Genomic DNA, 13750 nt, shown 5'->3' with positions numbered 1-13750 from the left:
TCCCTTCGATTCCACCTCCCAGGTATCTTTCTTGGTGTCATTCCTCTTATCTCACTGGTACTCACCAATAAATTACTGCAGAGCTCTTTTAACTGGACGCTTTGCCTCTAGCCTCCCACTCTCCAAATCTTTCCTTCTTCAGCTATCGAAATTATATTTATAAAAGTAAATCTACTAATTTTACTCCCCAATTTTCAATAGCCACCTGTAGAGCTCAAGATAGAATTAAAACTTAAATTTTCAGTAAAAAGCCCTGTAACCCCCCCCATTACTCTACCCCCCCTGTATTCCATGTTCAACTGAATTTAGAAGTGAAAGCGCTATGCTGTTCCAAGACCTGTCATATTGAACTTCTCAGCAATCACTTCCCCCAGAAAAACTCCCGTAAAATTCCCAGCCTCCCAATTCTGATCACCTATATTGCCCTTCAAATATACCTACAGGGACTCCTAAATTTCTCTGTATAAAATCTGTTTATTTTTGTCTATTTTCCCCTATAGGTTGAGGTGCTTGAGTAAAGTGACTATTACTTAGCAATCCTCGTATCTCTTGTACCTTGCATGGATGCCTGAAACTTTAGTAAATGTTCAATAAATATTAATAGGTACCTGTGGCACAATATAACATTTTTTGGTGAAGTTTTATCAATAGGCCAATGGCCAGTATTAGAAATCTGACATAAAATTCATTGGGAATTTTCTGATACTTAGAAATATTAATAAAATCTGGCCTGGTGTGGTGGCTCAGGCCTGTAATCCCAGCATTTTAGGAGGCCGAGGTGGGTGGATCACCTGAAGTCAGGAGTTTGAGACCAGTTTGGCTAGCATAACGAAAACCTCGCTATTAAAAATATATAATTAGCCAGGTGTGGTGATGCATGCTGGTAATCCTAGCTACCTGGGAGGCCAACGCAGGAGAATCACTTGAACCCAGAGGTGGAAGTTGCAGTGAGCTGAGATTGCACCACTACATTCCAGCCTGGGCGATAGAGCGAGACTCAATCTCAAAAAAAAAAAAAAAAAAAAAAAAATCCATTTAGTACAAAATAAATCACACTAGAATTGCAATAAGTGACCCATCTGATCAGTTTCAATATTCATCTCATCACTTCTAAAGTTAAGCAGTGGCTACCACCAACAGATGTTCTACCTTATTTCCTAGGACGACCCTTAGTTGAGGAGATCACCTTAAGCTAATGGTTCGTCTACCTAGAATCACTTGTGGAGATTTTTACACACAAGCACAATAATACACACTTTTATGTGTATTATATATTTATCAATGTCTAGGCTTCATATCTGAAGGCTTGAAATTATAACTGTAACATATAGGTATCTGTATTTTTTTTTAATTCTGCAGATTTTATTGTGCACAGATAAAGAAGTAATCACTTATTTATTTTTATTTTTATTTTTTTGAGACAGAGTTTTTGCTCTGTTCTCCAAGCTAGAGTGCAATAGTACGATCTCAGCTCACTGGCACCTCTGCCTACTGGGTTCAAGTGATTCTCCTGCCTTAGCTGGGATTATAGGTGGCCGCCACCATGCCCAGCTAATTTTTGTATTTTTAGTAGAGATGAAGTTTCACCATTTTGGCCAGGCTGGTCTTAAACTCTTGACCTTAGGTGATCCTCCTGCCTTGTCCTCCCAAAGTGTTAGGATTATGGGTGTGAGCCACCGTGCCCAGTCGGAAGCACTAATTTATACAACAAAGTGCTTGATATTCCATTTTCACGCTGTGAAAACAAAATTCACAGTTTTAGCAATACCTACATGAACAGAGAATTGTGCAGGAGGGTGCCTCTGAACATAAAAATGAAAAGAAAGTTAATGAAACATAACTTTTTGCATGAATTATTTAGAAGTACTAAGAAATATGAATATTTTGAATCACAGATTCAGTTCAGACCAAGTGTTGCAAATGTGCTCCACATTAAGACTACAAAACTGGGCAGGAGTGCTGGCTCATGCTCATAATCCCACACTTTGGGAGGCCGTGATTGGCAGATCATGAGTTCAGGAGTTCGAGACCAGCCTGGCCAACATGGTGAAACCCCATCTCTACTAAAAATACAAAAAATTAGCTGGACATGGTGGTGCATGCCTGTAATCCCAGCTATTCTGGAGGCTGAGGCACAGGAATTGCCTGAACCTGGGAGGCAGAGGTTGTGGTGAGCAGACATCATGCCATTGCACCCCAGCCTGGGTGACAGAGTAAGACTCTGTCTCAAAAAAAGAAAACACACACACACACAAAAACTAGAAAGTGCAAATCAGAAAAACCAGGCACTAGTAATTTAATTGCCTTATAAAACAATGTTAACACCCCTTCCTTTACAAAAATGCCATTATAACTAAAATGACTGCTTTGTGAATTAAACACATGATAGGAATGCTTCACCTTCTACAAAGGTATTTTAGAATATAAAAGAAGGTAAGATGATGAGAGCTATAAAGAGATTTTCCTAACTGTATCAAGAAAATGTAGGCTGGGCACCGTGGCTCATGCCTGCAATCCCAGCACTTTGGGAGGTTGAGGTGGGTGGATCACTTGAGGTTAGGAGATCGAGACAGCCTGGCCAACATGGTGAAACCTCGTCTCTACTAAAAATACAGAAATTAGACAGGCATGGTGGCGAGCACCTGTATTCACAGCTACTGGGAAGGCTGAGGCAAGAGAATCACTTGAACCCAAGAGACGGAGACTGCAGTGAGCCGAGATCGTGCCACTGCACTCTAGCCTGGGTGACAAGAGCAAAACTTTGTCACACACACAAAAAAGTATATTTTCTAATCTCTCAAATAGACTCCTTCAGCTTAGACTGCATGGGTTGACAATATGAGAGGGTAGAGGTGGGGAGAGTGGGCTATGAAGTTGTTTGTGAGATTCAAAAGAAACAAACAGAAAAGATATTAGAACACAGGAAAAGCACCATGTACTGATTTAGAATGTGGACTGAAGGAGGAGACTACAAACTGGGCCCAAGAACAAGAGAGAAAGGAAAGTCAAACATTAGAAATCCTAGTGACAAAAACAGACAGCTGAGGAGGAGATGAAAGGAAATAGTTGTCAAAACAGCACTCTTTGATAAAATATTCCTGCCTTTCATCTTATTATATTTGAAGGGAAGGGGATGTTAACTTGTAATTGACCTAATATCTACCAGGAAAAGGTGCCAGATTCTATTAATGAGTTATGTTCCAAATGTTACTCACAACAAACACTAGACCTGCTTCTGCTAGACACCAAACAGTCCCATCCCCTTGTCCCCAGGGTATGGTGCCCTCCCCAAAGTTCTAAATTTTACTTTATTTACCTTTCACCGAGTTGGATTCTATTTGTTCTGACCTCCCAATTTATACATTTTGAATTCTCGATTCTTTACGGTAGATCCTTAACATTCCGGAATTTGTTACACATCGCTTAGAATCACAGAGTAAAGGCTAGGCGTGGTGGTTCATGCCTATCATCTCAGTGCTTTGGAAGGTCAGGACACTTGAGCCCAAGAGTTTGAGGCTGCAGTAGGCTATGATCACACCACCGCACTCCAGCCTGGGCGAGAGAGAGGGAAGGAATGAGAAAGGAAGGAAGGAAAGAGTCACAGGGTAAAACTTTAAGTAAGGGCTCTTATTTTTACTGAATAGTCCAACACAGAATTCCTCACATAGGCGAAGAAAGGTAGGGGGATAGTGGAAGTGGAAGGTAGTGAGATAAAAAATTTAGAATGAATAATTTACTCCTGGATTTGCTATTAAAGGGTATTAGAGAAACAATATACGCTTCCTTAAATAGCTCTTTAGCTTAAAAAACAAAAACAAAACTCAACTTACCATTCCTCTTTAAAAGTAGACAACACACACACACACACACACATGCCCCACCCCCAAAAGGAGTTAACTCAATGTCATTTGGGTCAATTTACTTAGCTAGCTATTTACAGAAACACCTAGTTCATCAATACTACTGGAGTGAAAAACAGTATGTTCATTTTTTTAACTTTGTTTAATGTAAGTGATTGGTTGTAAAATATTTCAATAGTACATTCAGAAAATATAAAACTGAAACATAATTAGCCTCAATTAATTTAAGAGCACTTTTCTTAAACACACCCAAATACTAATATCTGCAATTTACTTTGAGATGCATCAAAATATAAGATACAGTGATGAACAGAATAATGAATAAACGGCTAGGTATGTGATAAAACTGGTATCGTGTTACTGGTAGGATCAAGATGGTAAGTGTGTGAGTAGTCACTGTGAAATTCTTTCAACTCTCCTCTACGTTTGAGAATTTTCTTAAAAAAAAAAAAAAAAAAAAAGAAAGAAAGAAAAAAATCTAGAATAACCCCCAACACAGCTCCTTGTATCTCCCACTTGCTCTCACATACATACACCCTCAAAAACTTATCTCCCAATTTAACTCTAGTGAAAAGAGGAAATTAAAAAACAAATAGTTTAGAAAGTAAAAACTCTGGGCCAGGCGCAGTGGCTCATGCTTGTAATCCCAGCACTTTGGGAGTCCCAGACGGGCAGATCACTTGAGCTCAGGAGTTTGAGACCAGCCTGGGCAATATGGTGAAAACCCCGTGTTTACCAAAAATACAAAAAAAATAACTGGGCGTGGTGGCATGTGCCCTGTATTCCCAGTTACATGGGGACTGAGGTGGGAGGATCGCTTTGAGCCCAAAAGATCCAGTCTGCAGTGAGCCAAGATCCTGCCACTGCACTCCAGCCTGGAGGCCAAAGTGAGACCCCGTCTCAAAAAAAGAAAAAAAAAAAAAGAAATCAAAAACTAGGGAGAGTTATGCAATAAACTGACACAACAGGCTATATACTGCTAAATACATTTTAAAGAAATTACAAATTAAGACACTTATATGTAAAAATTCAAATAACAAATACGATAAAATATAGGCATGTATTTAATAAAATGTTGTGTAGTGAGATTATTTCATAAGGAAAAGGAAATGAGAAATTTCCTTTTCTATAAAAATTTATTTCTACAAAAAATTAAAAAACTTAGATGGGCATGGTGGCCCATGCCTACAGTCCTAGCTACTTCGGAGGTTAAGTCAGGAGGATCCCCTTGAGCCCAGTAGGTCAAGGCTGCAGCAAGCCATGATCACACCACTGCACTCTAGCCTGGACAACAGAGTGGGACTTTGTCTCAAAAAAAGAAAAAAGAAAGCAAAATTTAAAAAAGATACGTAATATTCAGCACTTGATGAAGGGTTGAAGAAACACACAATTTCATATGCCAGTGGTAGAAGAATAAAAGAAAAAAGGGAAAAAGATTGCTTGTGTGTGTGTGCCTTTTGCTTATTTTTCTAAGGGAATGTTCATCATTATATTCACTTGTAACAAATTCTAGGATCACCATGCTTCTGTTGTGTCATTCTGCTCGGCTCACTTTTAACAACTTTTGTGTAATAGATACTGTAAATTTTTTTCCCAGATTGTCATTTGGCTTTTAAATTTGTTATTTTTACCCAATAAGAATTTTAACATGTACATACTCCTGACCCCAAGTGATCTGCCCACCTCAGCTTCCCAAAGTGCTGGGATTATAGGAATGAGTCACCGTACCTGGCCTGTTGTTTACAATTTTAAAAATAGCTTGGCCAGGTACAGTGGTTCACGCCTATAATCCTAGCACTTTGGGAGGCCGAGGTGGGCAGATCATGAGGTCAGATGTTCAAACCTGGACAACATGGTGAAACCCTGTCTCTACTATAAATACAAAAAAATTACCTGGGCATGATGGCACGCGCCTGTAATCCCAGCTATTCGGGAGGCTGAGGCAAGAGAATCACTTGAACCTGGGAGGCAGAGGTTGCAGTGAGCCGTGATCACGCCACTGCACTCCAGCCCAGGTGACACAGCGAGACTCCATCTCAAAAAACAAACAAACAAAAAACCTGTAATTTCCATAAATTGTATATAAGTAGATTACATGTTTGAGAAGACAGATTCTGTATCACCTTAAAAACTAGAGCTAGAAAGTTTAACTTACGATAAATGTTACCAAATTAAATCAGAATAGACAAGAATACATAACGGGGTTACTGGCTAGTGGGATTATGATAGTACTTAATGGTAGAAAATCTTGTTTTCTAAATTTTCTGCAATGTATAAGGATTAGATTTGTAATATTAAAAAAGTATTAAAAACTAAAGTGGGCTTCAATTTGCAGTGCATTTCATGCATTTTTTCTCCAATGAGAAGTATTCAATGACCACAGCAAATAATATTATCAAAGGTCCTCAAGATACCTATATATTTTGAAGTTAAAGTCCTATTGCCTCAAAAAGCTTGCCACAGAAAGTCCTGTATTTGCAATGTTCCCTTTTCATCAAAATAAGTATTTTGTACTTTACCCCTATTATCATCAAGCAGACTCATTTCCCCTATCCTCCTGCTTCCTCAAATCGGTTTCTAGCCGGCTACCTAGAGTTCAAAATCCCTAACCAGTCTCTCAGTTTTGAATTTGCATTTTTTCTATTCCATGTAACATGTGACAAACCATTACTCAGTTGAACACCTTCCAGAAAGTCAGTAAAAAAGGAAGCCTTTTAACTTGCTTACTTTTCTATCTAAATTCTCTTTATTCTGACACTGTTTAGAATTAAAGGATGATCTTAGGATTGGGGAAAAAAGCTATTATCTCAAAGCCTGGTTGTTCTTTTTTTTTTTTTTTTTGAGATGGAGTCTCACCCTGTTGCCCAGGCTGGGAGCAGTGGCGTGATCTCAGGTCTCCACAACCTCCACCTCCCGAGTCAAGTGACCCTCCTGCCTCAGCCTCCTGAGTAGCAGGAGGTGCGACTATAGGTGCCTGCCACCAAGCCTGGCTAATTTTTTGTATTCTTAGTAGAGACGGGGTTTCACCATGTTGGCCAGAGCTGGTCTTTAACTCCTGATCTCAAGTGATCCACCCGCCTTGGCCTCCTAAAGTGCTGTGACTACAGCGTGAGCCACCAGATCTGGCCTGGTTGTTCTTACCCTCTTTCTAGCATCAAGTCCTTTTCTTTACCCTCAAGAATATTATAAAATGATGTGCAAAACTGCCCATGGGGACAGAATGCACACGAAGTAAAAAACTATTCCTACAGACTCAGAATGAAAAATATTTTTATTTGCCAACATAGTTCTTCAAATCTAACACTATCAAGTTGGTACCACACTTGGGCAATAAGTGAAGGAGATTCCCGACCTGCAATTATACCTTTCATTTGGCTTTTACATCTACCTCATTTGGCTACCTACCACAGAAAACCTCTGAAGTAGCTGGAATATCACTAGCTTCCTGATAAGTTGTTCTCACAAAACGGCATCACTTCTGTTCAAACATCAGAGGCAGCAGCAGCAGCCATACCCATCCACGGAGGAAACGGCATTGGCCTATTTATGAGTAAAACTTTGTTCAGGGATTTAGATTTAGTAGTTTCCAGGGGACAATAATTGTGAACATTCATGTTGACAAACCAGATTGAAGAAAGGAAATTGCTTTCTCAGAGGCCATTCACAAAGAAAGAGGATACTGCCTGATTTCTTATGAAGTATTTAGGTGATTAAAGTGATACAGGAGATTGATCACCCCTTATCTCTAAAAATACTTCCTTTAATTGGCTTGTGGGACAACACACTCTTCTAGTTTCCTCACACCTCACTGGCCACTTTTCAATCCTCCTCTTCCACTCAGCTTTCCATGTTAGAGAATACCAATTCTCAATTCTTGGATCTCTTCTAACTCCCTACCCAAGAGATCTCCTCAAGTCTACAGGTGATGCTTAAAATTTAACTATCTTCAGTCCAAACCTCTCCTCTGAATTCCTGACTACAAACTGTCTACTTGATGCATCCATTTGGGTGTTTAATAGACATGTCAAACTTAACGTCTCCAAAATGTTAAAAAAAAAAAAACCTAGTAACTTCCACTATTGCCACTACTGTCACTCTAGTCTAAACCATTAACGTCTTTTAAACCAGATCATTCCAGTCATTTCATAGCTCATCTTATGGTTCCCAGTGTTTTAAAGAATGACCAGAACCCAATTCTTTTGCTTTGCTCAAAATCCTCCAATCAACACTCAGCACTTAAAACCAACCAATAAAATCTCTATCCAATCTCATTTCCTCCTATAAGCACCTTTTCCTCACTCTCCTTCAGACACAGTGGCCTCTTTGTTTTCCAAATTCACTCATCCCATTCCTGCCTCAGAACCACTGCGTGCTCCCACCTCAGATAACTACATGGTTTGCTTCCCTACCTAATGCAAGGTCTCTGCTGTCACCTCAGAAAGAGGGATTTTCCCTAAGCACCCTAAGATAGCTCTCAAGATGTAGCATAGTGGATAAAGAGACTGTTTTTGTTGTGTCAAAAAGGGGACACAAAATATATATTTATATTTGCTTGAAGTGAAGAAAAATTCACTGCCAAGCACAGTGGTTCACGCCTGTAATGCTAGAACATGGGAGGCTGAGGAAAGAGGATCACTTTGGCTCAGGAGTTCAAGACCAGCCTTGGCAACAAAATGAGACTTCATCTCTACAAAAAATTAGCTGGGCATGGTGGTGTACACTTGTAGTCATAGCTACTGAAGAGGCTGAGGTGAGAGGATCGCTTAAGCCCAGCAGATTGAGGCTGCAAGGAGCTGTAATCATGCCACTGCACCTCAGCCTGGGTGACAGAACAAGACCCTGTCTCAAAAAAAAAAAAAAAAAGTTCACTGAAGAATTTGTGAGAAATAATAAAAATAGCTACTTACTGGATTGGCAAAAGCGGTAACTCAGCAGATAAGATACAAGGTGAAGAGGTTTTTCATGTTATTTCCTTTCAAAATATTATTTGATGTTTTAAACTACCTGAACAAATTGAACACTTGAAAATAAAGTAAAAATAGCAGTCCTCCCTCACTATCTCTTTACCCTGATTACTTTTTCTTCATAGCATCTATCCTTACTTGACTTTTATCGTAAAATAATATAATTATCCATATCCTCCATCATATTGTAAGTTTCGCCTAATTCTTTTACTACTGGAGGAAATAATCATTTTCTCTTTAATTTAAAAAACAAGGCCGGACGTGGTGGCTCACGCCTGTAATCCCAACACTTTAGGAGACCAAGGCAGGTGGATCACAAGATCAGGAGATCAAGACCATCCTGGCCAATGTGGTGAAATACACGCTGGGCTCTACTAAAAATACAAAAATTAGCCGGTGTGGTGATGTGCAGCTGTAGTTCCAGCTACTCAGGAGGCTGAGGCAGGAGAACTGCTTGAACCCGGGAGGTGGAGGCTGCAGTGAGCTGAGATCATGCCACTGTACTCCAGCCTGAGCGACAGAGTGAGACTCTATTTTCAATAAACAAACAAACAAACAAACAAAAAAGAACAAAACAAAGCCATCCAAATGGTTTTCATTCTGTGTCACCTTTCCTCCCAGCATCTTTTATTTATGTAACGTTTATTCTATTTATAAATGTGCATGGCTTTGTCCTTGGCTATATAAAGTATATGGCCAGGATGAAGACATAAGAGGTTAGGCTTGTTAAATTTATAAATGTCAAAAAGCCAGAAAGGAAAGCTAATCCCTTGGATGACAGAATCATGATTCAAGAAGATCTCAAGTTTTAACTATGGCTACATTCAAGGAGATGAAATTTAATAGGGGGCAATGGTAAAATACTGCTTCAAAAACATCATCTGTGTGTACATACACAATGGGAGATATCTAGCTAAGTGTAAAAATGTTGATTTATGTTGACTACATCAGTGGTTTCCAGATCAATTTTTCAGAAACAAAATAAGAATCAAGGCTGCCAACTTTTTATTGGTTAAGAACACTAAAAGAAAATAAAATCCCATTACCAATATCAAAAGAAACTTAACACCTACTATCACTATTATTTAATAAAAGCCATTTTGAACATTAGAAAAACAGAACAAAATCTCAAACAAGAATCCCCTGAATTACATAAATATAACTTGAAAAGCCACATAACATTTCTCTCTCTCTCTCTTTTGCTTTGAATTAGCAAAGACAATTACTGCTGTTAGAGAGTTGGTACAATTTTAGACTTTAAACACAAGTGTACGTCTTGAAATAAGGAAAGGGACAATTTCACTGCACTTTGCATTCAGACCATAACTGCAGAATTAAATATGGAAACAAGATCAGAACACAAATAGCACTGACAAAACTGAGTGAATCCAGTTGAGAGACGTGAGGATGGCAATGGAAGTCATATGAAGTTGCAGGTGTTGTAACATTTAGACAAAAGAAAATCTAGCTAATATATTGAGAAAAACCTTACTCTGTCTTACTCCTGAAGACTGAATTGCAACCAGTGAGAAGAAGTTATATGGTAAAAGCAGCTACTAGCTCAATGTAAGTAAGATCTTCCTCTTACACTTTTTGAAAGCTGAACAGGGTTTCCTATGTCTAGGGAAGGGTTATAGAGAAGTTGGATCCAATTACATCTCAGAGTAGTAAGTGGCACATTGTATGAGCTGACTTCTAAAGTTCCCTTCAATTCTAAAATTTTATGAACTAGAGTAAGGAAATAAGTGGTACCCTTTTACTTACTAAAAAAGATGAGTAGAAAGAATTTTGGCTTTAGCCAAAAAGACAAAGGTTCAGTTACAGACTCTAACTTAAGTAATGTGTGACACAGAGGCAAAGTTATTCACTAACTCTATGCCTCAAATTTTCTCAATGTGTAAAAATACCTTAATTTAGAAGTCTGCTGCATAAATTAAATACACACATACCACACACACATACACTTCCTGGCACTTAGGAGACGGTTAATATATAGCAGGTATTATTCAACTATTCAATAAACATTGTGTTTCAGAGGATAATATTTTCCATATCATTTATTAATTGCTGATATACTTTAAAAATGACTTGTTCTCTTCTATGTCTCAATTGTTTTTCAGACCTAAACAATGCATGCTTGAGATTCTTTTCCACTTCCATACTTTACGCAATCCCTGCTTGTATGTAAGAAAATTTTATGAGGTTTTTCTTTAATTTGCTTTTGCTGTTTTGTTTTTCCACCTTTATTTGATATAAAAGTAGGCTTTACCAGTAACATACATTTGGCTATGTCACTGGCTTTGGCTAAAACATTTCAACTACACTGGATAATATATCCAGTTTAATCAACCACACTACTAGACACATGTTTTTTTATCTCGCACAATGGCTAACTCATCACTGAACAATCCTTCATGAAACATGTGAGTAAATAAATCAAAACCTAGGGTATTTGAATAGAAATTTTGGTTGTTAATGAAATAAAGATGGTCTGATACTTCTTTCCATCAAGAGTATCCCATTTCTTAATGAAACAGATCAACATTGAATGCTCCAGTCAATATTATCTACTCACTAAGCATTTTTCAAATGGTATGTGATTGCTCTTTTGTCATACTCCCAGAATAATCTGCAACTGTACAGATATTTTAGTTGGCAATTAAATACGCTGTCTGTTAGATACACAGTTGAAGAGTACACTGCTTAACATACCAGTGTTCAAGACAGATGAGAAAGAAAAGTCTACCTATTAATTAGTAAAGAAAAAATATTTTTCAGAAATGTAATTTTGTGGAATAAAAATCATTTTGACCAAAAAGCTTAAGCATATACAATATTTAGTACCAGATAAGCATTATCTAACTGCAACCAGATACAATAATAAAACTAGTTTTTTCAGCAGATAAAAAAGAGCAAGAAATTGATACTTAGAACAAATCACACAAATCATGAAGCACAATTTTAAAAAGTACCATAATAGGATCAATATGCAGAATGTATGCTAAAGCTTACAGTAAAAAAAACAAAAACAAACAAAAAAAACCTCACGACCTCATGTTAAAATAGGGAACAGACAGATTATTTCCATACAAAATAATCTCAGAACACAATGAAATTTACCAATAAAATACATTTAAAGCATGATTGCATATAATTCCACACACTGAAATTTAGTTACAGATCTTTAAAGCTGAAATTTAAGATAAACAATACATCCTTTAAAAAGGTCTATTAAAATGCAATGTAAGATGAAAACGATTAAAATTATAAGGCAAGATAAAAAGCAATTTATGGTAAAACTCAACCCAATAAAAAACATAAAGTTAATATATCTTAAAAGTTAAATTCTAAGTTGAAAGTAATCCGTTAATGATCACAGCTCATTAATTGTATCAAAATAAACATCATAGGTTCTTTTTATGCGGAAATTTTATTTTCAACACTGTCTATAGAGTTGATCATCATACTATTATAAAATACTACTGAATTTCAAGAAATAATATTAAAATACGGCTACTATTAAGTAGTAGGGAAAACACTGCAACAGTTTGTTGAAAGCACATGTTAGGACATCTTTCCTCATTTAGTAAGTTACTTTATAAAACTAAAGGTCCATTTCAGGAGAATTCCTACTTTTACATGACAAAGGCAAGAACTAGATAAATACAACGGTGAGAATCAAGTTCACGGATAGTCACAGCCTACTCAAGGAGCACGTAGGGAAGCGTTCTCTACGTTTTCACAGGGTCAAAGGGGCTGGGGGACACAGGAAAGATCACTCTGCAGAGTGGGCCTTTAGTTTCATTTGGCTCTGCCTTACATGAGCAGGTTGGCTTGGGCAGACAAGTCAGTTAACTTTCTGTGTTTGAGTGTTTTCTTCTGTCAAGTGTACTTAGGCTCTTCTGTGTTATCTCCAAAGTTAGGAAGAACTAAAGGCAACCCTAGTTTTACTTTTTAAAAATAATGACAGAAAAATACATAACTTGCTATTCATCAACGTACTGTTTCCAGCACTGAATTCCTAAGTCTCTGAAGCATATCCAGTTAGGGATATACCAGTGAAGATCCAGATACTATAGTCATAATGTCACTCTCTCATCTCACATTATTCCTCCACCTGCTCCTCCCCATCCTGCTTTTTCTCTTCTGGTGTGTTTCAAGTAGCAACGACAGCAAACGGCTGTATGCGTTGTAAGCTTAAGGAGGAAATCATTTTAAAGGATGCATTTTCAATCAAATGCATCGCCTGCTTCGCCAAATTCCTCCCCAATGTCTGAATTTTCATTAAGAGAATAAAAATGAGTTAACTTCCCAAACAGATTTATACGGGGCCAGTTGTTTCGTTTGTTTTACTTGCTTAAAAAATAAAACAGCAAGATGTATCTATTCCCTCAGGAACATAAATGCATTACCCGCCCAATGAGAAAACAATTCTGCTGGTTCATTTCCCTGACACAACAGCTTCGTTGTCAGGCCCTTTCTAGCCCAGGCTCCAACGTCATCTAGTAATTTTATATTGATCACCTTGGCAGTGCTTGGACTCCAGCAGACATAGTCTGTCTTCCTTACATTCCTCAAAAAATAAAATAAAATAAAATAAAATAAAACTCTACGGAACACCACCGAACAGAGATTCTGTGACTTAGAATCAAACCCCACGTCTTCCCGCCCTGTGTTAGGAAGCTGCAAATGTTATCTTTTTCTCGCTTGCATAAAATGGAAGCGAACCGTACCCAAACCCTATATTTGAATCCTAGGACAATGAAGCCGACAGGAAGCCACTCTCTCCTCCCCCAGGTTTACTACGGAGCCAGAGCCTCCGCGGGGTGCAGTCGCCTGGCACGGTGCGCGACACCGCGTCTTCCACGCCCTCCCAACGCGTCCGAAAGGCTCCTCGCCTGACCTCGCCAACCGCCTCACACCCCA

At 38.2% G+C, this 13750-nt stretch overlaps 1 protein-coding gene across 9 annotated transcripts in view; it reads right to left on the bottom strand.

Annotated features, from left to right (window-relative positions):
- CEP170 (centrosomal protein 170) overlaps nt 1–13750 on the bottom strand; it is a 127227-nt gene that overhangs the window by 112541 nt on the left and 936 nt on the right. The window lies entirely within an intron of this gene.

Source organism: Sapajus apella, unplaced genomic scaffold, assembly GCF_009761245.1.
Source record: "Sapajus apella isolate SASKATOON/1434 unplaced genomic scaffold, GSC_monkey_1.0 scaffold49, whole genome shotgun sequence".
Classification (NCBI taxonomy): domain Eukaryota; kingdom Metazoa; phylum Chordata; class Mammalia; order Primates; family Cebidae; genus Sapajus; species Sapajus apella.
The sequence above is the reverse complement of the archived record's forward strand: the minus strand, read 5'-3'. Positions and strand labels throughout refer to the sequence as shown.